The sequence below is a fragment of the Pinus tabuliformis genome, chromosome 1_2 (assembly GCF_031772625.1).
Source record: "Pinus tabuliformis cultivar Carrire ecotype Pingquan chromosome 1_2, CPIR1, whole genome shotgun sequence".
Taxonomy (NCBI): Eukaryota; Viridiplantae; Streptophyta; class Pinopsida; order Pinales; family Pinaceae; genus Pinus; species Pinus tabuliformis.
The window spans coordinates 478,338,772-478,352,516 of NC_142298.1; the positions used below are offsets into that span (position 1 = coordinate 478,338,772).

Below are 13,745 nucleotides of genomic sequence, written 5' to 3' on the forward strand. Positions count from 1 at the left end.
CTACTGCTTGGTTTCCTCTGTAGGTTCCTCCTCCACTATCAGACACCACCCGTAGACGTCAGAACCTGTGTATTCTGCATGACCGCCACCTGTGCTGTCCTCAAGTTGTATGCCCTTATCCTTTCGGTGGGTTTCGCTTTCCAGTGTTCGCGGATTGCTGCTTAAGGGGAGATCCTTATCTGTTGGCGGAAATCTGGAGCTTGGCTCCCCTAGTTCGAAATTAAAAGAAGGAACTTGGCTGAAATCCCTGTTGAGCGAAGGTTCTGAATTGGACGCAGAAATTTCCCTGAAGTCCACGGTGATGGTGATCATAATGCTCGGCTTGTTCAGGGAGCTTTGAAACTAGAAGTGTGCTTGCTGGGAGGTGGCGTTGGTCGTTGCGTGTAGAGGGATGCTTCCAGAGTGACGAGCCCCGCTGGAGCTAATTCTTCCACATCCGCTTCTCGTGTTCGGATATCTGCCTTGGGGGCTGGGATTAGAGAGGGTGGGGGACTAGGAAACTGAAGGGGAAGAAGAGGCAGAGGGGGGACGATATCTGGAACGCGGAGCACAACCACGATTTCCTCCGCGCCTACTGCTCAATCTGTGACGATATCTCATGGGACTGATGGAGAGAGGCTCCATGGGAGGAAAAAGTCGGGGTTCCACTGAATTCACAGGCGTAGCAGAGGAAGGAGATGGGATCTCAGACCACAGATGGCAAAGAAGGGATTGGGAGTGGTGAATACCATTGCCAAGGTCTACGCAGCATAATAATCTGCAGTGTCTTCCAGTAGCTGTGTGGAGGCTCAGTTCAGAGACGGAAGGAGGACAAGAACAATTGAGGGGCTGAATGAAGTTAAGTGGAGTCTCCTGATCCATATTTTGGGAGTTGCAGGGAATGTCTCGAAATTCCTAGGTAGTTAATGTTGCCAACCTGAGAGCCATAATTTGCCTTGAGAGCACACAAGCGGTGGCACAAATGGCTCTATGGATGGGCCGCCTGTTTGCCCGCCTGCTCATACATCATAAATGTATATCTACCACTCGCATCCAGGGAAAATTATTATAAATTATTACTGATTATTATTATAAATTATTATAAATTATTAGTGTTATTATTAATTCATATAAAAAATTAAAAATAAATCCAATTAACCCCTAAAATAATCACATTAATATTCAATTTAATAAAAAATTGATTATTATTATTATAATAATAGTTATTATAACATTTATTATTAATATTTATTTTTTATAAATAACTAGAAATTATAATATCTATTAAAACTATCAATAATAATATAAATTAGTACTGAATATTTATAAAAATTATAATACTTATTATTATTATTATTATTTATTATAAGAAATTAATACTATTAAGTTTTACTATTACTATTTAGTATTACTATTAATGGACCATTATAAAATAAAAATTATAGGAATTAGAATAAAAATAAAAATAATAATAATAATAAATAAATAAATAAAATAACATAATTTAATAAAAAACTTAAAAAATTGGATAATATTAATTATTAAGCAACCGACCTTCATTTTTCCTTAAATCATAACAACTCACCTCATAACTATCTCGCATTTTAGCTCTTCTACTATCAACATTCAGAAATAGTCCTGATGATGGATCCCTGTTGGGATTTGAAACGTTGACAGAATATGGGTATTACTGTGGGTTCTCCAGTTACTAACTCAGAAAATATAAACCACAGATGTCTAAAATCTTAAAACATAATAATCTAAACTTAATATAATGTCAAAACATATTAATACCTAATATAACATAAAAATATATTAATATTAAATTAATTATATTTTAATAAAATTGGATTCTAATTTTGTTATTAAATGTAGATATTTATATTAATATCATTATGAATATAATTAAGTATAAAATTAATAAATAGCAAGTTTATTATCCAATTTAAACAAAAAAAATAAATTTTCTCAAAACAAAAAATTGTATGTTTTAAGAATATCTTAAATAAAAATATTAATAATATAAATCTAAAATTACTCATTTGCTTATGGCCCCTCTCAAATTTAATGTTTTCTTTAAGCTACATTTCATGCCACCATTATCTTGGTTTCCTTGTTTATGAAAAAAAAAGATTATATATTGTTAAGATTTAGTAAATTAAAACAAAAAAATAATATTTTCAATTATTATTGACTTATTATGTTATTAATTAATTGAATATAAATAAATCAAACATTAAGGGGTAATTGTGAATTGTGGTTGTTTAAATAAGTTTTGAAACACAATTTTACATTTTCAAGTTGTAAATTGGTTTAAAATGATTAGTTTTCACCATTTTAAATATTATTATGTATTTGCATTGTTGATTTTTTTTATATTTTTTAATTTTATAATTAAGTTTATATATTTGTAAGTTTTCATGAATGAATACATTGAAACATAATAATACAAATTTAAAATGATTCATTTCGTTATTTGGATTGTAGATCAAGTTTATATATCCATTTTCAATAAAAATGAAATCAAAGTAAATACAAATTTATAGAAATATCCAAGCTATTAATCCATTACATGTTTATTGCAGGTTTATAAGCATCTAATTTTCTGAGTATTTTAATTTTAAAATATGGAAATTTTATTAGCTCGATATAGTTTCTTCAACAAAAAATTCATATTTGAACAATAAATAAGTCTGAAAATGAGAGATCCTTTTAATCATCCTTTCATTGTTTGTATTGTCTACACGGAAACAATTAACAATACTTGTTTTGTATAAATGGATTTTAGCATTTTTATTCCTAATTTAAACATGAACATGTAGCTATAATGTGGTTGGAGAGACAGTGACACAAGGTTCTTGGCATTTTTGGTAGATGTTATTGTCTGTGTTATGTTTTTATTAGCTGAATGGTTTGTTGAAGGAAGATTGAGGAAACACAAACAAATAATATATAATAATTAAGATTAAGTTTAGCTATACAAGAATAAAAGAATTAATATAAGTAATTTGTCCATTCAAGATCATAGTTGTTTATTTTATTTAAAATTTTGGGATGATAAATAAGATGGGCCATTTTTATAATAACAATTTAAGATCAATTATTTCAATTTTAATAATATACAAACCATTGAATATCAATATTAAAAATCTTAAACCTAAACCTACCAACCTAAAACCTAATCATACTACTCTAAAACCATAAAGCTAAACCTAGTTCCTTAAAACAATATTGTTAAGATATAAACCTATTGTTGTAAAAACTTAACATCTAAAACCATTTTCAAAATAGTGACTTCTCAACTAAATATTGTTATTACCTTTATGAATCTCTGGTTTAAAAGACCTTGTATGATCCTCTCCACAAAGAAATAAATAAAACCTAACATAATAATATGGATGAACATTAGATAGAACTCTTATTCTCATCTCCACAGAGAAAGAAACAAAACCTAACATAATAGTATGGATGAACATTTGCTAAATCCCCGGAATTATAAGCCCTACTATCCTGAAGAGCGTCGAAAATTTCGTTTCTTTGAAGTCCCTTCCTTTTGTGTATTGCAAGAATAAACTCTGCACCAATTCCCACACAACATTTATGCTTAGGGGGATGAAATATAATAGCGAGAAATTTATGTTGGGCTCCTCCAGAAGATTTTGTCAAAAAATAAACCATTTAATATGAGCATGATGTTGAACAAAATATTGTATCAGAAATGAAACGGGATTTTCTTGTTGAAGAGAATGTGAAGAGCAGTAGTGTAAGTACCTTCTCTTTGTAGCAGTTGTTGTAGTAAAGGGATACACAAAAGTGCTTGTACTCAAATATTGGATCGTCGAAAGGCAGTCTAGGAACTAGATCATTGCAGAGACGATTCTAAAATATGTGGGTACTGTTTCGTTTATGTTCTTGTTCATAAACTCTACGAATGCTTCATCTCCAACTCTTGGTTGTCCGAATGTATAAACACCAACCATTTTCTCCAATAGCGCCTCTTCCTTGTGTATAAATAGTATTACTGGAAACAACACAGCCAAGGCTCCACCAAGGCTGTGGCCTGTCACAATGAATTTTGCATTTCTGTGAACTTGTAATAATTCTTTCAATTTCTTACGAAGAACATAATAAGCCAAAGGCTTTTCAGGATCTTCTTTATCAATATCAACAGTAGGCACAACACTGTCAGAATTACTATGATTATCGAAGATCTGGGGGTTTTGTGAATGGTTTGCAAGACCCAAAGCTTCCAGAAATCCAAGATGAACCTTTCTGATTTGGCTAAATTCATACCATGAGAAATCAAGATCTGTTTCCCAGTCATCTGCATTAAATGGCTTTGTTCCTCTGAAGGCTATCACTATTAGTTGGGCGTCCACCTCCTTATCACAGAATATAAAGGCTTGCATTGATTTCTTTTGCAAGTGATCTGATTATATACAAGTCAATCTTAACATCAATTAATGAACGAAAAATTATTTTCTATATATATATATATATAATATGACTGAATCATAGATTATTGAAGCCAAAGAGTTGCATATATACTATTACAGCAGTCTAAGAACTCCACGAAGTGCATCTGCAAGATCAGGTTGAAATATTTATTAAATCAAATAGAGTTTTGCATGAATAAACAAGTATTACAATTCATGGAAACTAAACACTACCTCCCAATGTTTTGTGACTCTGTTTCTGATAACCAGTTTGTTTTCATAAGCTACAGTTGAAGCCATGACACAAAGGCCTGCATAGAACTTTTTGTTGGGTTCAATGGTTGCGTCAATAAGTCCCCTGGTTCTGCCATGAACGCGATGCTCAAGAAGGCCGCTGATACTGAGGAACATGTCAGACCCTCTTCTCGGCATTAAGATTCTTTGACCTGAACAAATTAAAACATTCAGCCAAACCCTAATTAATGATGTTGACTGAGGGTGAATTCCTTATTCAATTTTTCAATATATTAAGAAGAGATCTATGAGAAAGAAACAAACCAATAAAAATCACTAGTTCCTAACTCATGATGTTGGCTGAGGATAAAATCCTTAAATTTAATTCTTAATACTTTAAAATCGCCTATAAAATAAAGAAAAAGATGAATAAAATCACCAGTGAGTGGCCTGAAGAGTGTTTTAAGCAATCCATCATTTCTTGAAAGCAGATTTAAATAGAATTCTATCTATGTCCCCATGGTAAAGCAACAATCTGGATAAGTTTTATCAATATAAGCAAAAGCCTGATTTTCCAAGTCTAATTCACGTCCAATTTGATGGAGTTGGGACATTCTAAAACATCAGATCTCAATGCCCCCATCAAGAAAGGACTGAACAGAACCTGATCTCAATGCCCCCGAAGAAGAGATAGCAGGAAAAGGGAGAAAATGCAAACGCCCAAGAAACTTTATGAGATGCTCGACGAAGAAACTTTACATTACTTATCCACGTTGAGAGTTATTCCTCCATGTTCTAACAACCATATGTTTAAGAATTTAAATCGACATTAGGTCAGGTTTATGACATGTTGGGCGAAGAAACTTTACGTTATTTGTTGAGAGTTATTCCTCCATGTTCTAACAACCATAGGTTTAAGAATTTAAATGGAAATTCGTTTCACATGCATAGAGAATTTTTAATTATTTTTAATTTAAGTTTTGTAATCTCTATACGTGGCCATAAACAAGGCCCATCGGAAATACACCTTTCCAATACTATGCTGAGTGTATGTGTAAGGTGTGTGTTACATTTTGTAGTCTTCCCATTATGGTTAATCCTGATAGGTGTCAATTAACAAATGGCATGGTAAATTTTTAGGATATTTGTAAAAAAATAATTTAAACAAGGTTTAATCATGTGATTTAGATATGCAGGGAAGTTAGTAGTGTGAATTTAATCCATTGATATTGTGGCAACTACGAGAATATGCTGGCATCTTTCAATTGAAACCATCCGATCAATTTTTTTGATTAGTAAAATCATTAAAGTGCCAAATTCCAATAGGAGGGGATGCCTATCGATGTAAATATTTAACTCTATAATTAATCCATGATGTTTAATGACCTTTCCAAACATTATCTCACATTTTTAATCATATCTTCAATGATTATCAACATGTATGTTATTACGTAACGTCATTCATCATTGCCTCACAATAATACTAATACTTCTCACACAAGTAAACTTATAAACCATCTTCATTGATGCATTCCTATAAACACATTAGTAAACATGAAAAACCACAACAAATTGGAGGATTTTTTGTTTTTTACAATTGGCTTGCATCCGTGTAAGCTACAACCATTGGGGAATTTTGAGCAAAAAGTTTGCAAGCATGCTATCTACAACCACTGGGACATTTTATCAAATAGTTTGCAAGGACGTAGTCTACAACCATTGAGGAATTTTAACAAATAGATTGCAAGCATGCAATCTACAGCCATAGAGGATTTTTAACAAACAGTTTGCAGACATGAAATAAATTGCCATAAAGATGTTTAAATTATAAGAGAATGTTGTAGCGGCTACAACCACCCTCAAAAAAATTTCCTATGCTTCACGTTGGACCCTCCCTACTAAAATCTTAGTAGTTTGTCTTACACTGCCCAGGTACTTGTGCTTTCATTTGAGTTTTATATTTCGCTTTACAACTTGTGTTTTCTTACTTGATGTGTTGTCTAACCACAATTTTACCTTGTGACTTGGTTGCATTTGGTTCTAGCACTGCCTTTATGCCCAACGCAATCCTAGAGGGCAACCAAACTTTCTCTTAGGAAAATGTGTAGTTCAACCCAGTAGCGAATTTCAACTCCAGAATTGCGCTGAGTAAGATGTAGCTTGTATTCAACTGGGAAATTACGTAAAGCATGAGGGCCAGCTAGAACCATGCAGCCCAGGAATTGCACAGAAGAATTCCCTCAGACGTTGTCCGATGCATGTGCCGGTGAGTTACCCGGTTCTCCCTAGTATTGCGCAATTTCTCCATGCATGCATGGCATCCTTTCCCAAAAAGAAGAAAGAAAAAAATTGAAAAATTATCCCTAAAAAATAGGTATCTATTTTTGGTAGTTGAAGTTACACTTAAGTTATTTATAGAAACTATCGCCATGTGTCGTTTTTTCCTATATTTTTTTTCTTTTTGCATCATCAGCCCTAAATCGATGAAATCTATTTAATGGACACTCGCATAGCTCATTTGCACATTTAATCTTGGAGCTCTGGCATTCCTGTGGCATCTAGGAACCTTTGGCGCAGTCAACGCATCTTTTCTGGGTAAGTCTTGTTTTTCTTGTCTTTTGCTTCTTTTTCTGTAGCTTTTGTTTCCTTGGCTTGTGAGAGTGATGCTTTACCCATTTTATTGAATAGTTGTTGGTGTTTTGGTTTTTTTAAGTTTTTAGAAGTTTTTTCTTAAGTTTTGCATTTCCTTTCCTAAGCATCACATGCATAACCCAGTTTTTGCACTGACAGTCGTTATTTCGGCTACTCTCTCCACAAGATTTTTTGTTCTTTTGTGTCTCTGATTCCTTCATTTTTTTTATTGCATTCATCACCATTCACTCAAATATGCACCAACATTCACTTATACATTCATATCTTCTCATTTTCATGTTGCCCATGGGCAGATCTAGGCTTCCTTTACTTGCATCTATCTTTTCCTCGCATGCACCACGCATTTCTGGATCTCAAGGCTCTGCCTTGGCTCCACAAATTATGCAGAGGTTGCCAATGACTGGCTCCGACTGCACATTGCGTAGTTCTAGGAGCCAGTCTCGGAGTATTTCCCATTGGGATTTCTCAATGTGCATTTCCAACCAGCATGAAAGCCACACTTGACTGTGCATTATGCAGTTCCAGTCGTCATCAACTCTCCTAGTAGTTGGGATTGTGCAATGTGCAGATCCAGCTAACAATCCCTCACCTCTAAAACACATAATTGCACAATATTGCCCAGCAGTTGCCCAATTGTTGGGAACGGGTCCCCCAGAGTCAATTTTGGCGTTAAAAGCCCAAGTTTTTGTGTAAAGAATGTAAAGTCTCCACATTTTGTGGTCACGGAGTGCGAAGATGTAAAGAGTCATCAATGATTTCCACCCTTAGTTTATGTAAGTCATGGCGGCATTAAGAGATCCACCCATGGTCTGTGGACTAGGGGATTGTATAAAAAGAGAGCCTTAGAGGAGTCTAAGGCAGTTGAGTCTTGGAATGTTTTGAGTCATTGATTAATGTAATGGGTCTGTGAGAGCTAAGAGTGAAGAGTCTTAGCGTAGGAAAGAGGCTTTACAATTGTTTGTGCAAAGGCCTAGGGTATAAGTTCACAACTGAGTGCGCAGACCCCTGCAGATATGTGCATAGGGAAGTCAGAGTCTGTAAAGAAGATCTGAAGCATCAATAAAGAGAATTATTCTAGAATTATCTTTGTATGATCTATTTTACTTCTGTTATAAATGCATATGATTACTTTATGATGAATACTAGGTTTATGTTTTAATGCTATAATGATGCGTGAATCCATATATTTTGTTTTGCTATATGAATGCAAGTAAGAATATCTGTTTACGTGAAGATCATCCTAATGCATGCTAATTTTATTCAATGCTTAAGCTAGTCTGGGTAAATACGGAAGTAATAAGAGTTATAGAGTCATGTAAGTGTTTGATCCGCCTATCTAGGGTATGTGAAGGACAGTCATAGACGTTCATAGAGGGTTAGAGGACGACTAAGAGGAGTATATCGATAAGCCCTAAAAGGCTTATTGACCTACGTGAAGGAAGGTTTAGGGTATAAAATGACATCACTACCATCTCTGGGTGCGAAAACTTGGTTCTTGCATCCCCCATATTGCTTCGAGTGAGACTTCAGCCCATGCTCCGCGGATTGATGCCGAAAGGGTTAGTAGTGTAGGGATTTTCTTGGCTAATTAATGTTGAACCTAGGTTAGGGCCCATCAAGCCAACAAATGGTTCCATTGTCGAGATCGGGATTTGCATAAAGAGATGTGTGATGTCACATCACTATAATCCAACCAAGAAAGAAATCAAAGACTGGTTGGATAGAAATATCCATGAATTCATTGAACAAGAGAACAAGAATTCGTGATTGATGAAAGAATAGTGGTTGGATAGATTTCTGTACATAGAGATACATAAAATCTTCTTCCATTCCTTCCCAGTTGAATTATATACGAGTGGATCGTGAAATCAGCAGATGAGCAAGGAAGGTGGAGACTTGACAGTTTGATAGTTTGGACCCTGGAGTTAGTGTGAAGATTGGAAGCCTCTAAAGATAAGGTCGCACGTGTTGTTGATCATTGCCTCAATTGTATCATAGAAGGATTCGTGACAGAGTTCGCAGTCGATACGTCAGTCAGTTTTAGCGAAGCAGAGCGCCACTTCTTCAAGAGACCGCGAGGTAAGTATTTAAGGTCTTTAAATACTTGGATTGAGATGCTCTTCTTTGAAAAGTAGGTTGTGCATCTACCTTGATGTTTGGAGCTACGCAAAGTGGAAATATCTTTAGGGATAGATGGAAAACAAGCCCTGAATATAGCCCTCTGATTGGACCTCCCCTCTGAGTGATGACGAGGAAGCAGCACAAGCTCCTCCACAGAGTGTTGTTCAACTGATAAGACAAGGGTTCCCGCGAATACCCCATCCACCCACACCACCTCCATCTTCACCCCTACTACATATGCCTTCACCCACACCATCGCCACCATCCAATAAGGAGAATTCAATAAAATTTCCTGTGTTCAAGGGGTCAGGAACTGAGGACCCAAAGCAATTGTGGTTCGTCGTGAAGGTTGTATCGGAAGCTTAGGGTATTAAAAATTATCAAATGAAGAAAGCAACATTGGTTACCGCGTTTTAGGAATGCATGCTAACATGGTACATTAAGTACTACACTGATAATCTGATGGCTTCATTAGCAGATATTCAGACTGCACTGAATAAGGAATTCAGTAGGCCCGAGTCTGAAGCTCAAGCAATTGTGGGATTCAAGGAGATCATGATGAAGCCTGGAGAGACACCCTGGGATTTGGATCAGAGTTTGAAGTGCACAATCCACGAAGCCAACATAAGCCTTACGGATGGACAACACAACGAATGGTTTTTGGCTTCGCTCCTGCCTCATCTAAGGGTGATTTGTCACAACAAAAGATTGGGACCCAAGTAGAAGCCCTAGAGATTGCAATGAGATTGAATGAGACTTCAATGCAAGATGCTAATTTGGGGGTTCATCAAATTCACGTGTAGTTGTAGAACCTGTGCCTAGAATTTCAGAGCCTGAAGAAAGATAGAACAGTTCAGCCGGATGTGCGCGAAGAAATTTGGTGCCTGAAGTGTAAAAGTCAGCGGCATGACAAAGATCACTATCCAGTCTTCGTGAAGTATGTTGCAGCAAGGGGACCGATGCCTCTGAGGCTAGAAGCTCAAGCAGGACCAAGTACAGGGCTCGCACTATGGTGTGCTATCTGTTAGGTAGCTGGAAAACATGTGACTGACAATTGCCATTTGCTACAGAAATTTGTACAAACACTGCAACAGCTCTTTTGCAACTTCTGTCAATCGGTGGGTCATTATGAGTGTAATTTCCATAGTTTTGAGCTAATGATGGATAGAACGCCCACATATACGGTGCGAGCAGAAACCTAGCCTCTAGACCAAGGCATTGGGGGAGCGCGAGGGAAAATCAGGGCGTGGACAAGGTCGGGGTGGAGGAGGACTTGGTATAGGTCGGGGACAGGTCATTTGTTACAACTATGGAGGACCAAGACACTATGCACAAGAATGCATGAACCCGACGCATCTGTCATGTTGATATTGTACTCAATTTGACCATGCGACTGAAGATTTCCCGGTGTTCATAGCTAAGATACATGAAACGGGGGGCACAGCCTTTGCAGCTGACTCAGAACTTGCATATGATGATGGCTAAGCCTCACGAAGAGGATCCTAAGGTAAATATTGGCTCCGGAGTGGAAAGACGACTAGCGAAGATAAGCGGAAGAAGACTGAAGAAAGTGAATGGGTCTGCAAAGCCCTAGAAAAGGAGATTGAGTTTGATCTAGAGCATGCAAGGGAAACATTTATGAAAGCAGAGAAAAGATTTGCTGAGGCCTCTACCTTAGAAAGTCAGGATAAGTCAACTGAAGAGATGGACCCTTCCATGCTTACTACTTCCTTGGAGACCTGTATGAAGTTGTTGCACGATAGCAAGGTTGTGAAGGGACTACAGGAGCTAATAAAGAAGTGTGTCGAAAAATAAAATGCTCCCAAAGGACCGCACATAGTGAGGAAGATTGGTAAGCATAAGGCAAGAACGGGGCGTGAGATGAGGCTCACTGCGCAGATAGGAGAATATGAGATGGATGAAGTAATTCTGGATATGGGGTTAGATGCGAATGTTTTTCCTAAACAGACATGGGAGAGGATGGGGAGACATGCGCTGCAGTGGTCTCCGATCCAGTTAAGAATGGAAAATCAGCAGAAAATCATCCCCATAGGAAGATTGCAGTGAATGACAGTTGATATTGAGGGCGTGAGTGCATTAGATGACTTCGAAGTGATAGAGATTGTGGATGACAACACAATCCCTACCCTACACTCCTTGGGATTGATTAGGCCACTAACATGAATGGGGTAAACAATTTGAAGAAGTGGAAGATGATATTTGAGAAGAAAGCCCTCTGCATAGTAGTGCCCTTGGACCTTGCAGAAGGACCATGCTACACTGAACCTGACCGCGATTATGAAAGTGATGATGGTTTGGACTAGATTTATAAGATAACAACGCGAGACCAAGATTGGGTGAATCCCATAAAAGATGTATGCATTTCCTGGGACCACTAAATTTCTTGCACATCAGATTTAGATGAGGAATTGGAACACTGGGAGAACTAACTGCATGAAGTATCTACGCTGCCCTGTAATATAATGACCAAGTCGCTGCATTGTGTATCATCGGAGGTAAGGAATCTACCCTATTATGATGGTTTAACTAATGCTGATAAATTTTTGGATGCATTTCAGAGGGAAGTTCCTGAGAAGCATTGCTTCTAAGCCTTGGATTGGGCACTACGCATTACACCTACAAGATGGTGGGATGTGCACAAAGACAGGTTGATTATTGTCACGTGTACATAAATATGATGAGATTGTGGTTTGGTCACCCATAAGTGTGGCTAATAGAGAGATATGATGGAAGGGATGATCCGCGCGATCACTTAGCCAAATGTACTAAGGTTTACGAAGCAGAGCCTTAGCCTGAATGGGTGCATCTGTTTTGTCATACTTTGGATGTAATATCAATGAACTGGTATTGAGAAACGGAGCTTCACCATGGCACTGAAGAAAGAGACGTTTTGCAACAGGAATTCTTGATGACGGTTAGCTTTGAAGATGGATTTGAATGTACTAATGAGGCATTACAGGAAGTCAAGGCAACGATCTTTAGAATACCGCAGGATCCCTTGGACTTAATTAGATTGGACCACCCAGCTACGCCACATGTTGGAGTGCTACAATGTGACTGCTGAAGAGGAAGACGAGGACCCGAGGAACATTAATATCCTAGAGATTGAAGGTCACCGTGAAGTTGAAGGACCGCAAATTGAGAATCCAGATATCACCGCACCTCTGAAAACGAGACAAGTGAACATTGGGACAGAGGCGGAGCCGAAATTTGAAAGATTTGGGACTACTGGGATGATGCAACAGTAGATAAGGTTGTAGAATTTCTCCACGAATATAAAGACTTGTTCCCTACAAAGTTTTCAGATTTGAAAGGGATAATAGGGGATCTAGGATTTATGAAAATCACATTGAAACCAGACGCAAAGACGATTAAGGAAAGGCCTTATCGCCTCAGCCCTAAGTATAAAGAAAAGGTCCACTTAGAGTTGGATAAAATGCTTGCCGCATATATTAATGAACCGGTCGAAGAATATGATTGGGTGAGCCCAATAGTAGTCCAATAAAAGAAGCAAAATGATGAAATAAGGATATGTGTAGATCTCAAGAAGTTGAATGATGCCTGCGTACATGATCCCTTTCCGACTGTGTTCACAAACGAAGTACTAGATAATGTTGGTGGTCAAGAAGCATATTCATTCATTGATGGGTTCTCTGGGTACCATCATATCAAGATTGCACCAGAGGATAGAAGTAAGATGACCTTCGCGACTGAATGGTGATGCTTTCAGTATATTGTGATGATGTTTGGGCTGAAGAATGTGCCAACGATTTTTTCACGTGTAGTTATCGCAACGTTCAAGGACTTCATTCACAAATTTTTGGAGGTATACTTCGATGATTGGATGGTGTTTGGATTGGTAAAGTGCCACGTAGCTAGTCTACGCTTGATGTTGGATACATGTCGGAGGTACCAGATCATGCTCAATTTAAAGAAATGTTTGTTTTGTGTCCCTTTTGGGATCTTGCTAGGTCATGTAGTATGAAGACAAGGCCTGATGGTAGACCCTTCTATGATCACGGTTATAATTAATTTGGAGGCACCAAGAAGTGTGAAACAGTTGCGCGCAACATTGGGGCATACAGGATACTATAGAAATTTCATTAAGAGTTATGCCCAGAATACTGCACCGATGGAGAAGCTGCTAAAGAAGGATGCTACGTTCTATTGGAATGAAGAGTGTCAGCAAAGCTTAGATGTGTTAAAGGAAAAGATGATCACCATGCCAATCCTAGTCTTCTCGGATTGGAAGAAGGAATTTCATGTGCATGTGGATGCATCATGTATTGTGTTGGGGCTAGA

The 13,745-nt window shown here is 37.3% G+C and overlaps 1 pseudogene; it reads right to left on the minus strand.

Moving 5' to 3' along the window:
• Positions 1-3,836: 3,836 nt before the first annotated feature.
• LOC149206412 (triacylglycerol lipase OBL1 pseudogene) lies at positions 3,837-4,847 on the minus strand (annotated as a pseudogene).
• Between the last annotated feature and the right edge of the window lie 8,898 nt (positions 4,848-13,745).